Source organism: Protopterus annectens, chromosome 5.part1 (genome assembly GCF_019279795.1).
Source record: "Protopterus annectens isolate FY-2018-M chromosome 5.part1, PAN1.0, whole genome shotgun sequence".
NCBI classification, from domain to species: domain Eukaryota; kingdom Metazoa; phylum Chordata; order Ceratodontiformes; family Protopteridae; genus Protopterus; species Protopterus annectens.
In genome coordinates, this window is record NC_056736.1 from 459,251,932 (window position 1) to 459,272,332 (window position 20,401).

General features: G+C 39.4%; 1 protein-coding gene across 7 annotated transcripts in view; it reads right to left on the bottom strand.

Annotated features, from left to right (window-relative positions):
- LOC122803484 (galactosylgalactosylxylosylprotein 3-beta-glucuronosyltransferase 1-like) overlaps positions 1-20,401 on the bottom strand; it is a 783,044-nt gene that overhangs the window by 446,565 nt on the left and 316,078 nt on the right. The window contains exons 2-3 of one of the 7 annotated variants that reach the window (XM_044073114.1): positions 8,898-8,968; positions 7,147-7,206 (exon numbers count right to left, since the gene is read on the bottom strand). The exons of 4 other annotated variants lie outside the window; for them this stretch is intronic. The gene's annotated coding sequence lies outside the window, so the exon portion shown is untranslated. The remainder of the gene's footprint in view (positions 1-7,146; positions 7,207-8,897; positions 8,969-20,401) is intronic. 2 more of the 7 variants (XM_044073117.1, XM_044073115.1) reach the window with 2 other exon arrangements.

The following is a 20,401-nucleotide window of genomic DNA, read 5'->3' on the forward strand; positions in this document are numbered from 1 at the left end:
GCAAAGTGAAGAAGCAATTGCTGACAGACAGGACATACACAACAAGATAGAGGGATGGTGAAGAACACAAGAGGGGGTGAACACCATGGTAGGGGTGAGGATAGGGAAGCTGAGATCTCATGGACATCAGGATGGGTGACAGTGGGAATCAAGTCCTCACCCAGTGGATTGTTGCCACTGACCCCTCACTGCACCAGTGGCTGCAGTGCTCAATGTGTGGATCTTTGACAGGTACTCTGTGCCAGGATGAAGAGGAGGAATGGCATCTAGCATAGGCATGTGTCCACTGTGCCATACACAATCCTATACGCCATACCTGGCAAGTCATTCTGGGTGATAAATGCACCCCCTCCACCACTGCTCCCAGAGGGGACCACAGCAGTGGCGGCTGGTGACTTCAAATCACAGGGGGGCTGCAGGAGACAGCTGAATGGGTGGGGTCAAGGGGAGGGGGTGTGGTCAACCAGAAAGGGGAGGAGCTATGCACAAAACCACAAAAAACTAACTTTAATTAAATACGCTGCCCTGGGTGGCAAACCATCATTATGAAAGTCCAATCAAGACAAAAATAAGTGTAGAAGAATAAAAATATTTCAATGCATTGGCAGCATGACAGCTTACTTAATATCTAGATGGAAACAAAAGGTTGTGAGGCATGAAAAATAAATTACTTTTTAAATACATTACTGGAATGCCAGTCAAAATCAAGTATAAGAAAAACCAGAAGCACTCAACTCAAACCACTTCTCCTTGCACTGCAGTCCTAATTATAATATATTCAGCTTTATTAAAGTACCAAGTAACATGCTGAAAGTAGAAATCTATGTGATGCCCCCACTTGTAAAAATGTTTCTTATCCAAAAAAGACCTGCTGCCTGACAACTTGTTTCATGGGGAAAACATGATAAAAGTAAAAAATGAAAAGCAAACAAGAAACAAGCTCAAGATACATTGCTTAAAGGATTACTGTACAGGTTATGGACCACACATGATTGGCATTCTGTTTAGTTTACGGGTAAAGTCTGTAGAGATGACTGGAAGTCTCCAACAATTGTAATGAGCTTTTTAAAATAATGGAATCCTGTCCTTTAATACCCAAGGCTTATACATTATCTAGTCAAGTATTCTCTGCATGGCAACAACAGAAAATCTTTCAATGTTGGCAATTCTTTAACAGTATGCTTATTAAAGCTTACTTGCATCTTACGATCTCAGACAAGCTTACCTTATGGTCATTAAAGCATTGCTACTTAAAAACACAGAGCAACGGGCACTTTGAGTAATAAGCATAAATCAACAGTACAAAAATATGACAGAAACCAGACCATTCTGCAAAATCAAGGACAAATGAAAAGCCACTGTAGTACTTATGCAGTGTGTCCTCCCCATCCAAGGTAGATACAACAACTCCTTGCCTTGCTTGGACACATCCAGAGTCACTACATGGGGGAGTGGGGTGCAACAAGCATGTCACAATTTGAAATCTCTCTGGCTGACTGTGATGGCCCTGACACATTTGTCATACCTCTGAACCTCAAGAGCAAGAAATCTGGACAAAGCCATACACAGAAGTGGGACAAAGGCCCAACAATAAGGACAATTTTTAAATATTGCTCTAATAAACTTAGAAAGATAATAGAATAGGTCTTGCATTAGTATGAATTTTCTGAAGGGTATAAAATCTGAAACTCAAATGTCTGTCATTTTCTAACTTCAGTCTTTAGTGATGTCACTAATTTGCCAAAAACACAATTTTATGAAAAATGGACAAAACGTGATGCAAAAATATAAAACAGACACACAATACAGCTGCTACCTGTCAAAGAAGGGACACTTTAATATTAGTACTGCTACCTTGAGCAGCTGACAAAATATAAAAGAATCTACATGCATTTCAAGTAATCTATAACTTTGATTATTACAGTTATTTCTTAATTGTAAACCCTCCATGTTTTCTTCCAAAATTGCTATTTTGCGGAGGGATTATAAGGGGGAAGAGCAACATTTTGAGCCAAAAATTGGGGACAGTTGAGAGGTTGGCTATGCCTAATTCTATAAAGCAATTTATTTGCATGTACCTCTCAACCTGTTAATGCAGTAAATCTGAACAAGGCCAAATATATTGGGGGCACATATAAACAGTACTAAAAATTGCTCTTGTATAAATTGAGACAGTTGCTAGAACAGCTCTTACTTTAACATGCATTTTTCTGAAGGTTATGAAGTCTGAAACTTAGAGTGACTTCTGGCAAATCATTTAGGAATTAAAACTACAAATTTTATGAACAAACCAAAAATAAGAAGCAAAAATCTATTCATTCTTTGAAAATCTGGACAGTTGGGAGGTATAGTTCAGCTGGGCCTGTCTGAGTTTGCTGCCCTTCCCCCCCTGACAAAATAATGGTTGAATGGAGCCTCTGCAGCCATTCCAATGAACCATTATACTTGGCTATTTCACTCCATTTACCATAAACACTAATGTGCATACTGCTTTACTTCTATGATGAGTTGGACTTCATTTGAAAGTTTTATTTTGTATTTTACAGCACAAACACTAAGTCATCTGTTAAACAAAGCAATGCAGTCTCACAATGAAAACTTAGCATTAAAACTTCTCTGCCCTTGAAACTCACATTCATTGAAACAGCATTGAAACCCACATTCAAAGAAAATACATTTTGCCAGTGGCAGATAAAGATTAATTTTGGTCTGTTTTCGAATCATAGGCTCCTTGCATATGAAACATACATGTGCTCTTTGATACACCTTCCTCATTGTACTAAAATTATATTCCTTGTACAATACAGTACACTTGTTACAGGATGTTTTAAATTTGTTTTGAACATTTTTTCCAGTAAGCAATGAAACAAACCATATGCACCCATAATGGCAAAACAGCCCAGTTGAGAACATTTATCATAAAAAAGTCTACTCAGACTTCCACAGTCCACCATTATTAGTAAATATACACAATTCCACAGTCCACCATTATTAGTAAATATGCACAATTCCACAGTCCACCATTATCAGTAAATATGCACAATTCCACAGTCCACCATTATCAGTAAATATGCACAATTCTACAGTCCACCTTTATCAGTAAATATGCACAATTCTACAGCCCATTATCAGTAAATATGCACAATCTCTGAAGTCAGTCATCTAAATAATTCCACATTAAAGAAATCTGTAACTAATGAAGTGGTTGCTGCTAGCAATCACCTTTATATTTCATGGTTTCATCGAAAAATAAAGTGTCTGTTGCCCCTCAGGAATAAATTGTCTATATTACATTAAAAAATGATAAGCTAGTAATAATATTGCAAGAGGAAATGGATGGCAAACTGATAACGAACTCATAGTTAGTATCTTCACCAAGGAGAACATTCTCAGTGCGGCAGCATCTACCCCTTGTGGGAGTAGAACCCACAACCTTCTGCATCAAAAGCAAGTACACAGCCTGTTGTGCTATAGTATTAACTTGGCAAAGCACTAAACTTCTATTCCCTGCAGCTCTCAGTTCCTTGTAAAATCTACTCAATACTCAACTGCATCTCAACTTCGCAGCTCAAGAAAACTGGAAAAAGCCAAAATGTATTGGGGGGGGGTCAAAAGCCCAAAAACAGGGACACATTAAACATTGCTTGTATAATCTTGGAAAGTTGCTAGAATAAAATGTGTTGCCACCATATATTTTACTGCCAAGGTCCCTGAGCAAAAACAGTCAGAGTAACATACCACTACGCCACATCAGCTGCTTTGTAAAAGAGGTAGACTGAAACTTAAATGGCTATCATTTAGTGAATTCAGTTCTCACCATAGCTGTCAACCTCTTAGTACAAAACACCTGGACAAACCCAGTAATGAGGGAATACAGCCCTCAAACATATTCAGTGAATTCAGTTCTTGCCATAGCTGTCAACCTTAGCACAAAAACCTGGACGAAGCCAATAATGGGGAATACAGTCCCAAAAATAGGGACAAATTTAAAATATTCATCTTATAAACTTGAAAATTGCTAAAAAAAAAAGGTTGTGCTACTATGTATTCTGAAGAACATGAAGTTGGAAATTCAAATGCCGGTCAATTTTACTGTGGACAGAACAAAAACAATTTTCAGCAGAGACGAGGGATTAAAACTGCAGACACATCTTTGTAAAATGGCAGGGCACCAGAGCAAATCCACACAAACACAGGCAGGAGATGCACACTCCACACAGAAGCCACCCCAACCAAGAATCAAACCAGAAAACCTATAGCTGTGAGGCAACAATACTACCACCGCACCATCAATTATGCAAGGAATTAAACATTCAGAAACCTGAAGTCTGAAATTCAAATGCCTGTCAATTTTACTGCGGACAGAACAAAACAATTTTCAGCAGAGACGAGGGATTAATACTGCAGACACGTCTTTGTAAAATGGCAGGGCACCAGAGCAAATCCACACAAATACAGGGAGGAGATGCAGACAGAAGCCACCCCAACCAAGAATCAAACCAGAAAACCTATAGCTGTGAGGCAACAATACTACCACCGCACCATCAGTTATGCAAGGAATTAAACATTCAGAAACCTGAAGTCTGAAATTCAAATGCCTGTCAATATTACTGCGGACAGAACAAAAACAATTTTCAGCAGAGACGCAGGGATTAATACTGCAGACACGTCTTTGTAAAATGGCAGGGCACCAGAGCAAATCCACACAAATACAGGGAGGAGATGCAGACAGAAGCCACCCCAACCAAGAATCAAACCAGAAAACCTATAGCTGTGAGGCAACAATACTACCACTGCACCATCAAATACACAAGGAATTAAACATTCAGAAACCCTTTTTAATCAGGACAGTCTGACTTGGAACAAATAAACAATTTTCAGTAGAGGCCCAGTAAGAAATAATGCAGACATGTCTTTGTAACATGGGAGGACACAAAAGCAAACCCACACAAACACAGGGAGAAGATACAGACCCCACAAAGAAGGAACCCCAGCCAAGAATCAAACCCAAGAACCTGCAGCTGTGAGGCAACAATGCTACTACTACACCATCAAATATCAAGCATTGCAACATTTACAAACCACAGATATTATGAGGAACAGATCAGATCGAATATGAGGCAAAAATCTGAATTTTTTTTACAAATGGTGGTGGGTAGGGAACTCAAGTCTTTAACACCTGCATACAGGGTTCAAGCCTGAGGCATTCCCTACCACACCACCATAAGCACCTGGGGCATTTTCACACACACACACACACACACACACACGCACACGCACACGCACACGCACACGCACGCGCACACGCACACGCACCATACACACACGCACCATACACACACAAACTCCAGTAAAGCACAAGCACCATACACACACACACTCCAGTAAAGCACAAGCACCATACACACACAAACTCCAGTAAAGCACAAGCACCATACACACACAAACTCCAGTAAAGCACAAGCACCATACACACACAAACTCCAGTAAAGCACAAGCACCATACACACACAAACTCCAGTAAAGCACAAGCACCATACACACACAAACTCCAGTAAAGCACCATACACACACAAACTCCAGTAAAGCACAAGCAAACATTGTAAATTAAAAAGCACAAACTCCATACAAATAAACATTGTAAATTAAAAGGCACCTTACCTGAATACATCCAGCTAACGTACATCCTTCCCGCGCAATACTGAAAGACCCGCGAGATCCTAATCCTAATGCTCCTGCCCGACGAGATCCTAATGCTCCTTCCCGATGGTAATGCTCTGTCCCGAGTCCCTGCTGCTGCTCTTGCAGTCCGGACGCGACCCATAATCCTGGCGAGTCTGTGCACTGTAAAAGTGCACAGACATCTCCTTGTGTCCCCCTATGGGGACGGCCGGACTGCCTTGAGCATGCGCATAGACCGACAGTAGTCGGGACTCGGTCTATGTGTCCCCCTATGGGGACGGCCTGACTGCCTTGAGCATGCGCATAGACCGACAGTAGTCGGGACTCGGTCTATGCGCATGCGCGAAGTCCGCGAATTTCGAAAACATAATTTTTTTTTTATTTTTCATTTTTCTTTCTTTTTTATTTTTGAGGGGGCTGCAGTCCGGCAGCCTTATGCCACGAGCCGCCCCTGGACCACAGGCATATCCTCTGGGGCAGAACTACCTGAGGGCCCAGGTAGTGTAGGGGAAGCAGAGGGTTGCTACCAGGCTGCAGCCCAGATGTGCTGTAGCCAGTGAAGTGAGAGTAGGAAAATTACAGGTGATCTGTCTACCCTGATGTGCTGTAGTAATAAAAAAATGAACATACAATTATAAAATAAAAAAGAAAAAAAAATTAGACACCGAAAAAAATAAATAGTTGAACAAAGAAAAAGATAAACAATAATGACAAAAATAACAAAAAACAAATTATATAACAATAAATACAAAACAAAATCAGAAATAAAACAAAGAAATACAAAATTATACATAATAACAACAAAATGAAAACAAATTAAACAATAAAAAAAGAAAAAAAGGGTGGGGTAAAAGAAAAAACAGGAAAACATTACTAACTTCATAGTTAATATACAAAAGCTTTCTACAATTATATCACTCTATCCTGTTACATTTTACTTTTAATGCTACCAAATCCTAAGAAATGTCTTTACTACTTTGAAGACTACCCAGTTACTAACGGATGGACACAGTAGTATTGATTAGATTGCAGTCAGCAATCATTCATGTGTGTATATATTGCACGTATGCATGCTTACACTTGACAGCAGGCCAGTCATGCCAGAAGTATTGAGTTCTGAAAATAACTTGTTCATAATGATGAAAACATAACAGTATTGTACATATTATTGTATATTTGGGAAGTGTGGTCTTTGAACCCATGACTGCTGACTACTGTAGTACTGTACTTTTCTTTCGGATTTCATACTAATGCATGCATACTTTCTTTTTACATTTTATATATGCCTGCTCACTGTTATTTGAGAATGTGAAACAATTGCTTTGTGCTACAGAGTAAGCCATGCATACTTTCTTTTACAGTTGAAATATGCATGTTCAGTTATATACAACTGTCTGAAATAACAAGTAATCCATCTTTAACAGTTAAAGCTACAATAACAGTACTTTTTATATGCATACATACCACATACTTCCCTCATCCTTGCCAGGTGCACTCCATGAGACCTTACATTTGAGACCCTTTCTTCAGCAATCGTGGAAAAGAAAAACAAAAAAATGCCATTATGAATACCAGTCTTGACTATATTCAGCTGCAACTTTACTATTGGTCAATGCATTTTATACTTACACATCTGTGGAGGGTTCCCTCCTCTACACACCCTGATTCACTGATCAAGGTTATCTCTCTTCCTCCTATGGAGATGATCATAATGATGGAAATGGTGCTCACCAGTGAGTGGGTCAAAGCCCTAGCCAAACTTGTCCAGGCTTCAGACTTATACTGAGAACCTGAGTAGTCCCTCTACAAAAGGCATGGGCCATGCTCCTTAACTAGGAACCCAACAAAGACTTTGGACTACTGAACACCCCAACTCTGTGCTCAAAAGTGCATACCCTCTACAACACCAGCTATGTCTCCTAAAGTTTAACCTCAATGTCTAATGAGCATTTCCCACCAATTCCACTTTAAATATATGTTTTCCCACCAATTGCATATATTGCGCTTACTGAGAGTGTGCACTGTCTGTTTTTTGCAACATTTGAAAAAGCTGCACCCCACTTACCACCACGCAAACATGGTAAGCCAGGGTGCCAGTGAGCAATTAAAAAAATAACAATGCAATTCCAAGGATATTTGATATACATCTGCTTATGTAGCTCTGTTATTCAAATGGGATTGCAGAAATATACTTGCATGAACATAGTACACATTATACCCACTGTCATACTTTTCATAATTATTATTTTATTTAGTTATCTTTGTTTACCATGAAAGTCTGACTGGGCCAGAAACCCATTTTCAGTGGAGGCTCTTGGCGAAAACTTCCACAGAAATATAAGCAAAATGTAATAATTAGATAGTACAACAGTATACATATAGTAAGATGCAGAATACGCATCGTCCAGTTAGTCTATACAAAGAAGCATTCAGTACTGTTTTCTAGTAGATACAAGTTCAAAAAAGAAAATCACACAAGCACTTCAGTAAAGATCACTGTGAGAATAATAAAATTAGTACCGTGTACATGTTAAATAATAGTTATGAACAAATAGTAACACTGAGGAGAGGGAGAGAAGGAGGTAAGGAGTGGACAGTATGCTGAGAGAGTTATACATATCTTGTCAGTCAGGTTTGGTGCAGGAGTAATGCCAGTTTTTGGATAGATTTTCAAATAGTAGCTGTTTGAAACTGGTAGATTCCAGTGTGTTTTGAAGGGGATGGGGGTAGAGAGCTACATAATTTGGCTATTTGATTTGAGAATAGGGCTTCACCGTGAGTGCTGTTAGCTTTGTTTACTGTGAGCATAATATATACACAATACCCAAATAAATGAATAGGTAAATAACTGACATAGTCTTAGTGTCTCAGCCTTCATACATGTAAATATTATCAGCTACACTATGTCAGGTGTCATGAGTGACAGTAAATATGACGTGATGAGAAACAACATAAAAGTGCACAGGATATGCAGTTTTTGAACCCAGAACTATATGTACAGCAGTCCTGCCACAAGAAGGCTGAGAAAACACTTGCTATGTTGCATTTCATTTGTATAATCTGCAGTGTTGGCACAGTACAGCCCTGTACTAGAATCCAAAACCATTTGCACTCCAGACCTAGCCTTACCATCTATTGGTACAGGATTAGTTACATGACATTCCCTATATTAGTATTCATTGTTAACTTGACGGTGTTTGTGCAGCTTCACTTACCAAGTTTGCACAATGCCCACTGGCATTAATTGAATGAATCTGGTTTCTATATTTGGCTGTCTGGGTCACGTCTGATACATGGGTGGTCCAGTCACACAAACAAGTTAAGTATTGAGCAAACATGTAAAAAACAAAAAAATATGAAAAATTCAGAATGTGCAAATGAGCTAAGCATTGCCCAAACATGTGAAAAAAAGAAATGACAAACAATAAAATATATGAAATTAATAAATGCAGAATGACATATCTATAGCAGAGTCCCTTATATGTTTTTCTCAATTTAAATGTGTTATAGACCCTGTCAAATTTTGAACAGGGGAAAACAATTGCTGTCATACCTCTCAACTGTACAGATTTTTGCAGAATGTCCAGATTTGTGCTTCACATTTTTGGTCTGTTTCCCATAAAATTGTGGGTTTTTGGCAAATCACTGGCAAATCATTGGGGGTGAACTCGGAAAACAATGGCAGGCATTTGCGATTCAGATTTCATACCCTTCAGAAAATTCATGGTAATGCAAAACCTGTTATTTTATCAATGTTTTAAGTTTATAAGAGCAGTATATAAAATAGCTTCTATTTTTGGGTCTTTATTCCCCCCCCCATTATTTATAGCTTTGTTCAGATTTTTTGCTATCTACATTTCCGAAGAGGTTTTGTGGCCATAAAAACACTGTTGCATGCTGTGAAACCTTGTTTAAGTGAGCTGCGCTTTGTTAATCATGACACTGCTACAGGCATGGCTTTGTGTACACAGAAACACTCCATGTAGGCTCTACATAGACCCTACATGGAGTTTCTTGAATCCTGCAGTATATGTACATACACACACGCACACACACACACACACATCTATATATATATATATATATATATATATATATATATATGTGTGTGTGTGTGTGTGTGTGTGTGTGTGTATGAGTGTGTGTATATATTGTGCATATATATATATATATATATATATATCTATGGGTCTACTTTGGAAGTTTGAAGTTTCAAAGTTCATATCGCTGAGACCATAAGATCAAAGGTTTGAAACTTCAAATAGGTTAAATAGAGATCACTGTACAGCATGGAATGTAAAATTTGCCATTCTCTTCACTGTAGTGCAATCTTGGAGTTGGTATATTTAATTAGCAGGGGGTGTGGGGGGTGCATGGGGGCTTGCCCCCTGCATAAATGTAAAAAAAAAACCTTGATGTTATGGTCTTGACTATATGAAGTTCGAAGTTTTGATAGTAGATCCATATACACACACACACACACACACACACATGCACAGGTGAGTGATCTTGTCTGTTGACCCTTACAACATTAGAACAATACAGTGACACAAATGAAACTACAAAAGTTCAAATATTACAGATTACTTTTTGTACAGACAAAATATATAGCAGTAGATTACTTAGGCATTATTTGAATACTAATTATAACTGTGACATATTCAAATGCCTTAAGGATTAACCACTGTCACTGAAGCAGTTACATGTACATTGTGGATGGAGATGTTCTTTAAGGACTTTCTTAAAGACAATAATGGTTTCTCTGTTTTTGATTTTTCTCATTAGGGAGCTCCAGGTTGTTGGTCCCAGTTTGGTGAAAGCTATTTCACTCAATTAAGTTTTGAACTGCAGGCGAGCAAGGCAGAATCAGTTCTCTTGTGAGCTTCTCAGTTCCTAAGAGTTTTCACGTATGGAGAATTTTACATGAGAAGGGACAGCAACCTTATTTTAAAATCTTGAAAATTAGAGAGTTTTGGAGAAAGGTAGCTGTATTAGGCAGTGAATGTCCATTAGAGTTTTCAGACCATTTATAATAATGGCATTTTACTGTATATTCATTTTATTTTTATTTATTTAACATTTGTTTACTGGGAAAGTCTGACTTGGAGCAAGCCAAATTTCAGCAGAGGCCCTGGGAAAAATGCTCCAGGTGCATGTCTTTGTAATGTGGGAGGAAACTCACACGGATGTAGGGAGTACATGTGGACTCGACACAGAAGGCACCTCAGCGGAGAATTGTGCATCTCATGCTGTGAGGTGACAATGTAAACAACTGCACCACTGTGCCATCTGTTGTTACAAGTAAAGTCTATCATCATCCTTGGTAGATTGGGTGTGATAAAAATTACTTCAATGTTTCAACTGGACTCATTATTCAGTTTATTCTTAAATACAGGACGACTGATGATCCTCGTTTCAAATAACTGTATCTCTTAAACAGATGACATAATCATTCAGAATAGTAAAAAAAAAATCAGCACCAGTTGTGGCCAGTAGAATGAACTGTACTTTTGTTTGTCAGATAGGATTGGACTAAATGCAAGCTACACAAAATAAAATCAATGATTTTCATTAGCTACAAGAGTCTGTTGTGGGTAAAAGAACGGCTTAACATCTCAGCACCTGGAATAATTCTGCTGGAAACATGATTTTTACAACCTCCTTGGAATATGGGTGGATTGTTTGCTCATTTTTTTCTATACACATTAATGAAACTGTTCCTAAAGCCATGTCTATGTTAGTTGCCTGCTACAAAATTGCAAGTTTTCATTTCAGATAATGTACCAGTTATAGGTTCATAAATGAATACTAGGCCAACTGCTCTCATGGGCCATTTTAAGCTTAGCCAGTTACTCAAGGTCAAAATCAAACCCTGTACCTTGTGTTTATAAGGCAAAGACCTTAACCATTATGCAAATCAAGCTCTACCAAAGGGAATATCCCTCACTAGTACATGCCTCAACTATCATCTAAGGAACCCTTGAAAAAATATTCAGCATATTGTCGTCATCACAAAATAACGTGTCATTTTCTGACTGGGGCCAGTCACAAGGGGCATCACTGTGTGTTGTCATTGGGGATAATGAAATGCCAGTAAGTGACCATTCCAAACTTCTTATCTGTATTTTGGTACTTTATGATGCTTAGTGCAGACCACTGTATATTCTTACATGGAATTCTAACAAAAAAAAAAAAAGAGAGAGCTAGTGTTCTGGTCAAATACCCGTACCATAATCCACCTACAATCTTACCTACTGTCACTGCAGTGTATACCAGTGCCTTTTAGGTATTAGTTCCAGGTATGTTGAATTCTCTCCCATTTGATATTAAGCCAGCTACCACCGTACAAAATGTAAGAGAACACTGAAACATAATCTCAAACAGGATACGTCCTGCAAATGTGTCAGCTCAGTAACATAATCCCTTACTCCTTGCATGTGGTATATGCTGTTATCACTACTATGTTAACACAACTACAGATGGGTACAATCCTCTATTCTTAACAAGACTTAGGGAGTGCTTAACAATTGTTAAAATCAGGTCTTGTGCTAGAGAAGGGCTTAACTAGATTGTCTTTTTCCTGATACTGGAGCATAATCATGGTGCTCCATGCAATAGAAATAAGTTTTGAATGAAAAGACCAGATCATAACACTTTGTAACTCATGGAGCTCTATCTGCTATAAGTGCTATCAGTTACAGTTAACAAGATGAAGGAACATGGAGTGTTTTATAACTTTAAAAGCTGTAAAAGACTCAGTGCTGCTGCAAAGTATTAGTGGGCAATAGTGAGGTCTCCTGTAATGACTACATTGCTTTAAAAGTTGTCATATACTTCATTCTGCAACACTTTTTTATACAAGACAGTGAATTGTTTAACAACTTTTAAAGCGATAACTATACTTTGACCGCTGTTATGAAGTGGTTGCTGTTATGCCATAACATGAGATGAGAACTTAACAGTACTGGAAATGTGCTCAACAAAACTTTGCTATGCATCTTTTTTACATCAGAAAGGTGCTTAACAAAAATCTGGAGTGTAATCATAGTGCTCCATGCACTGTGTAACCTTTAGAATCTAGTCATATTTTATTTTATTTTATTTTACTTTTAGTAACCAGGCTTTGTCTTTTAAAGTCTTTGTAGTTTGGTTCACTTACTTCTGCAACTAACTATTTAACTAACTAGCTAACTAACTAATTAAACATTGCATTACTATGCTAAACATCAAATAAACATATTCCACTGCATAGTGTTTCTTCATACTGTAAGTGAAATTAGTGTATGAACAACTTTGAAAGTGAATTATGTTATACTTAGTAAGACACGTGATGATGCAAGGCAAGGTCATGACAAGGGAAAGATCACTCCATCAGGTGTGCTTACATACTTCTTATAAAATATAAATGAAAACACTGAAAAATGTCAAATTGATAAGGTTACATTTGTTAAATAAAATGTTAGCTATTTATTAACTGTGCTAAAACCACTTGTATAGGTTCATAGGAAAGAATACTTATATTTAATACACTTGGAAGGAGTAGCTTTTTTCATTGTTAACACAGGAGCAGTAGCACTGTCTTGTTATATAGCTCTGAAATGCACAGCATGTAAGTGGAGACCAAGTGAATCAAATCTAGGACTAAAGGATGAAACTAGATGGTCACTTGCTTAATGTTTTGTGGAATACTTTCAGGCCATGTATTTAAGATAATAGCTTAGATAGTTTGTGCTTTTTTTACTCCAAACTATTAAGAGTTCTCTGTTGGCAAGTTACTTAAATAATACCACGGTGAAAATATTATCCATTTGCATGGAAGCTGATAACTGAAAAAATAATGAGAAATTATTATTTTAATCAGAATATTAAAAATACTATCTGTCTCATTCATAATATATGTAGAATATTTGCATTTTAAATCTGAGGAAAAATATTGAAAATTAAAAACTCAAAAATCTATTTTCCACAAAGTAAAGGTACAGGTTCATAACTTGATTTTGTAATATTTTGGTTGTTTTTTTCAGTATATTGTTGTTAAGAACCTGGATAATTCATAAGTGAATAAAAATATTAATTCCTTTATCATACAATTATGTTGTACCAAAAATTTCATTAAGAAGTAATAAATACACACATACATTCAGCTACTCAAGTGCAACAATCACAGATCTACACTATTTTGTTGAAAGAAAACATATGGCAAGTAAAACATTATCATATTGTAAACTGTCAATTCTTTCAAGGTGACCTTCTCCAAATGAAGTACACATTTATGTATATGAGAGATGATGACATTTTTGGCCAGCCAAATTGTCCCACATATTCATTTCATGGTGATTAATAAGATATTCCCATTGAATAATTTCTGTATGAAATCACATTTCAGAAAATAATTGTACAATGACAGAACCGCAGTATATGAAGAGACTATGTAATAATGTATAATGTCAGCTTACCATGATTTTGAGTGCCACAGAAGTAAAATGTATCATGCTAGAAACAGGCTGGTGTAACACCTGATGATGAAAAGTGTGTGGGTGTGCGTGTGTGTTTGTGATTGTGTCTGTTTGCATGTGGTGGGAAATGTGTGTTAATGTGTGTGTCTGTGTGCATGTGAGAGACACAGCTGTGGGTGTCCGTGTGTGTGTGTGTGTGTGTGTGTGTGTGTGTATGTGTAGAATTAAAACTAACATCAGACAGTCAGGATTTACTAGTTACATATAAGAAAGTTTTCTACCAAAGTAATCCCTGTAAAGTTAAATGTTGACTGGGGTAAAGTGAGTTGGTGTATTCTTCTGATAATTTTTTTTTTTGCCATGATACACAGCTATAGTAATTTTCTCCACTGTGAGCTATGTCAGATAAACAATTTTGTAGTTTACTTTGCTTCTGGAGTGCATTTTCTATATTGTATTTCTCTCTCATGTTCTTAATACCATTGTAAATATCACTGCCAAACTGGTGATGTAGCTTCCAGAAAGCTTTGTAGGCTTATAAAATAATATGGCTCCCCAATGATATTTTAGCTCATAGGTTCATAGGTTCATAGGTTCATACTAGGCTATCTGCCCTAGGGCATTTATAAGCCTAGCCAGAATGTGTTTGGCTTTCGCCACCCATTTTAAATTTATTTTGCTATGCCCTTTTTCGAGGTTAGAATACTGTGCCTCTGTCTAACAGTGACACAGAAGTGATACCCGGGGTAAACCTACGATCTCCCATCCACTCATCAAGATTCCTCTTGAAGAGAGTCAATGAGGGACTCTGCCTAACCTGGTCTGGGATTTTATTCCAGAGTGAAGGGAGCCTCTGGGTTATGAATTTGTCCCTCCAGCATGTCCTATTTATTTCAGTGCTGAGGTTCAAGTCTCTCAAGCGTGTAGCTCGATGGGATTTAGATTTTCTGAGGTGCAGCATGTCCATTAATTCCGGGTTGGACATGGCTTTATACGTCAGGCACAGATCGCCTCTGAACAGGCGGTATGCCACTGAGTAGAGCTGGAGTTTCTTTAACTGAGCAGCATATGGCATCTGTTTGAGCCCTTTGATCCTCTTGGTGAGGTACTTTTGGGGTCTTTCCAGTTGCTGCAGGTGTCTGGTAAGGTACATCCCAAAAGGGGCATTGTACTCAATTATGGGCCTGATGAGGGATGAGTAAAGAGGCACGATGACCTCCCCTGATCTAGATGTGAATCCCTTCATGATTAGGTGGGTTATATAAAATGTTTGTCTAACCATTTTGGCCATGTGGTTGTCAAATGAGAGATTGCTATCAACTTGGGTCCCCAGGTCCCTAATTACTTCTTCTGTACTTAATGGATTACCACCTATGTGGTAATTTGTGGGCACTTTGTTTTTGCCAAAGGGGATGACTATACACTTTTTGGCATTTAGCTTGAGGCCATGGCTCTGGCACCAGTTGTTTGTTTCTATGAGGTCCTTTTGGAGGATGCTTGTGTCGGCTGGAGAGTCGATTATGGCGCCCAGTTTGCAGTCATCTGCGAACTTGGTCAGCCACAGTCCTTCCGTGTTGGCCTGTACCTCTGAGAAATATATACCGAACAAGAGAGGTCCCAGGACTGAGCCTTGTGGGACACCACTTGTAACTGGTTTGGAGTCTGACATGGCTCCAGCAATTCTAACCATGTGGGTTCTGTCCTTAAGCCAGTTTGCAATCCATCTAGTGACATAGGGGTTTATATTTAAGCTGGTGAGCTTATCTATAATGCCCGAATGGGGTATTGTATCGAAGGCTTTTGCGAGGACCAGGTAGTCTGTGTGGACCACCTTCCCCTCATCAATGGCCTTGGTGACTGTTTAAAAGAAATCAACCAGGTTTAAGAGGCAGGATCTGCCCTTAGCAAAGCCGAACTGGGTAGGATCCAGTGTCTGTAGGTCCCCAATATCTTTATTTATGAGGTCCATGATGATCCTTTCCATAGCTTTGCAGACCAAGCTAGTCAGGCTTATGGGGTGATAGTTTCCAGGATCCATTGAGGCACCACCTTTATGGAGAGGGACCACTGTTGCTGTATGCCACTCTTTGGGCACATATCCTGTAGTAAGGCTGAGATTGAACAGTAGTTTTATGTTTGGGTTTAGCTCTTCTTGGAGTTCATGTAGGACGCAGCCCGGGACACCGTCTGGTCCCATTTATGCTGTGTTTGGGCAGCTCTTACGTGAGCATCTGAGATGTCAGGGGGGCAGCACTCTGCTGGGATAGATATTTGCCCTTTGGTGGGGAGTTTGCGCTGAACCTGTCAGCTAGGATGTTGGCAATGTCTGTGGGTTCAGTGTATTTTTTGTCATTTTGGACTAATTCTGAGCATATCTGGGAATTACCACCCAGGTTCCTAACATAACTAAAGAAAGCCTTGTGATTATCCTTAGTGTCCTGTGCAATTTTTCTCTCGATGCTGGCTTTAGACAATTTTATGAGCGCCCGTAGTTTTTGCTAATACTGATCAGTGATGCCTTCCCTTTTTGGGATTTTGCTCTATCATTTAGTAGCTTCCTCCTTCTATTGTATAGTTTGTTTATGGCTGGGGTCCACCAGACAGGACGTCTGCCTTTGGAGGATTGGGTCTTGGTTTTATTTGGGATCGCATGATCCATGCATTCCTGAAGGTGTTCATAGAATGCGTTTATAAAGGATTCTGCGGTCTGGGCCATATTTTCCACAGGCCTGGGGGCTTTGAAGGATTCCACCTCGGTTTTGAGGAGTGTGAAATTTGCTTTAGAGAAGTTTTTCACTGTGGTTTTCTGGGCAGGGGGTGGGGTTGGGATGTGAATATCCAGTGAGATTAGTTTATGGTCTGATCTTACCAGTGAGGGATACACTTCTGGTCTGGAACATAGAGTCCCCATGTTGGTGATGATCAGGTCCAGTATGTTTTCCCTCTTGTGGGAGTGGTAACAAGTTGTTCCATAGCATTTGAGTTTATAAATTCTAGGAAACTTTGGGCTAGGGTGTTGGAGCTAGAGTAATGCTCCCAGTCTATGTTTGGGTAGTTGAAGTCACCCAATATAATGGTGTCTGGAGAGACCTTCATATTTTCCAGTGTTCTCAGAAAGGCCGAGTGGGGTTCCTGGGTTTGGGAGGGTGGTCTGTAGCAGGCTATAAACTGGAAGGCAGTTTTACCCACTGTTAGTTGCACATGGATAGTCTCTGATGCTTCGTGCTTTGCCACCAACCTGGAGGTGTGGGTATCTTTGATGAATATCGATACTCCCCCTCCTTTTGTGGTTCGGTCCAAGTTTTGGGGCCAAAAGCATGGTATGAGGTATAACCTGGTAGTGCTGGGGTGCTCTCAGGAGCCCTGAACCAGGTTTCTGTTACTGCACAGATATCAATGTTCTCCATGCTAATGAGAGTTGCGAGTGCATGCATCTTGAGGTTTAGACTTCTGGCGTTGAGTAGCATTACTCTTAGTTTCTTATCCCTTGTGATACCTATGGAGATGGGTTTGTCTTTTGAGCCTTGCCTAAAAAAGGCACTATGGGGGTAGCAAGAACCTTTGCCAATATCCGAAAGCCCAGGGTTGACAGGTGCAAGCCGTCCCTAGCGAAGCATCGTGGCTTGTCGAGCATATCATCCCAAGCTGACAGGCATTGGATCCCCTTTGAATGACACCAGTACTTAAGCCAATTGTTGAAATTGATCATCTTGTCTTCATATTGTGGCATCATTCTTGGTGAGGGTAAGATGCTACTCAAGGTCAGGGTCATACCGGCCTGGGCTACATGCTCAGAGAGCTCCTTTATGTCTCTTTTCATGTAGTCCAGGGAGGTACGTCTCAGGTCATTCACACCAGCATGAACAATGACTGAGTCATATTTGTACTTGCCTTGGAGTGACCTGAGTGCTTGTGTTATGTGGCGGATCCTAGCGCCTGACAGGCTGCTCACCATGACCCTCTCCTTGTTCAGCCTGGTGAGCGGGACGTCAGTGTGCCTGATGATAGAGTCACCTATTACAAGTGTATCAGGTGTGTTGTTTAGTCTTAAGGGCTGTGACTGTTTGGCACACTGGCTTTGTGAGATATGTGTTGCACGTGTTTTGTTTTGGGGTAGAGGTTGCTTGGGTGTCTGCTTTGGAGGTCTCTGCTGCTTAGGCAGATCTTTATTTAGAGCCTCCAAGTATGTTTTTGTGTGATTATGTGTTTGGTTTGCTGTCGTGGCAGGTCTATGTGAGACTGGAATTGTAGTGAGCGTGGTTTCCTTCTCCTCCTGGCTGGTTATGCCAGTACTGAGTTGAGAGAGCTTAGCCTCCAGTTTGGCTATATGGTTGCATCTCTCACATGTGTTGGAATTTGTTGGGAGGAGGAGAGGGTTGTCTGTGTACATGAGGCAGTTGTAACATTGCCTCAAGATTCCCAGATTCACCAGCTGGACCGGAGAGGAGATTGACAACTGACCTTTGGACATGCTAGAATAATATTGGGAATTCCTTAATAATTGAAAACAAGGGCCAGTGGGGAGTGAGGGTGTAGTGCTTTTAATTTTTAGTGCTGACTTATATAATTGCTTTAGCGAGCAAGTGCCAGGTAACTTAAGTGCAATGTGTTACAGGTAACTTAAATGCAAAAACGACAAACAGTAACTTTCTTTCAAGTGAAACAAGGAAATAAGTACAGTAAGCAATGCAGATATCACTAGTGATCCACAGAAGCGCTGAGAAGCTGCGTATTAGGTGGAATTAGCGTTCCAGGAAAATAACAAGCAAACAAACAACAAGCATATAAACAAAGCTAGATTCAGCAGGCCTGGATCTAGTCTATGCTACAGCAAACAAGGTGTACCAGTTTCAGTAAGATACAGTTCAAATATTCAGGCACTATAAACCTTTAACCAGAAATTCCCAGCTCAGAAGGGCAGAGTCCAGCCTCTTCTCCCACAAGAGTGCAGACCACAAACCTTCTTAATGTAAAATAACTGGCCTGAAGCCCAAGTGCTTAAACCAGAACTAATACACTTTAAGAATAACAGACACTGGGCTCTCAATCAGCAGTTCCCAACTTAGAAGGATGAAAGCTACCTGTCCTGCCACCACAGTGCATGCCACAAACCTTCCTAATGTAAAACAACTGGTCTGAAGCCCAAGTGCTTAATCCAAAAGACTTAGAATGATAGCTACACTTTAATCAAGTTACTACCAAGCAGTAATAAATACAATTGAATACTTTAGAGAATGCCTGGATTAGTGCTCAAGTTACACAAACAAAGCTAGATCCAGCAGGCCCGAATCCAGTCTATGCCACAGCAAACAAGGTGCACCAACTAAAGTAAGAAGCAGTTCAGATATGCATGCACTATAAGCCTTTAACCAGAAATTCCCAGCTCAGAAGGGCAGAGTCCAGCCTCTCCTCCCACAAGAGTGCAGACCACGAACCCTCTTAATGTAAAATAACTGGCCTGAAAGCCCAAGTGCTTAAACCAGAATTAATACACTTTTAGAATAACAGACACTGAGCCCTCAATCAGCAGTTCCCAACCTAGAAGGATGTAAGCTACCTGTTCTGCCATTACAGTGCAGACCACAAACCCTCTCAGTGCAAAACAACTGGTCTGAAGCCCAAGTGTTTAAACCAAAAGGCTTAGAATGAGTTACACCAAGCAGTAATAAATACAATTGAGTACTTTTAAGTTGATGCAAAAGTAAAATAAAGTAGGTAGAAACACAAGTACAGTAAAAGCAGATTAATTTTTTTTTCTGAACAAGTGCTGAGATCAAAGAAACAGATTTGAGTGCTGAAACTAGAAAACTGGCTAGTTATAAGAAAAAAAAAACTAAGCTAGAAGGCTTCCCTCCAACACAGAAGGGCTTGGGGCTCAGAAGCCTACAAATAGTCTATACCACTTAACAGGAAAGGCAGGAAACAAGCTTAAATTTTTTTTTTCTGTTTCCCAGATGCTCTCTTTGTACACAGTAGGAGTGCCTGAAATCAGAATATGATCTCACTGCACTCAGTTGAGTGAGCAAATGAGATGGGCCCAGAAGGAGTATTCAAACACAAATTTACAAGAGGGGCAGGCAGTTTCAAGGTGACTAAGATTAACACCAAAACAAAAACAGGGAGGGTGGCTGAGACTAACTGAAGAGCAGAGTCAAAACTTCCAGTTCAGTTAATATTCCTGCAACACACAGTTAAAATCAATTTAAATACTGTATTTTTTGGGAAAAAAAAGTGCAGATTAAGGTACTTAAATTCTCTTACAC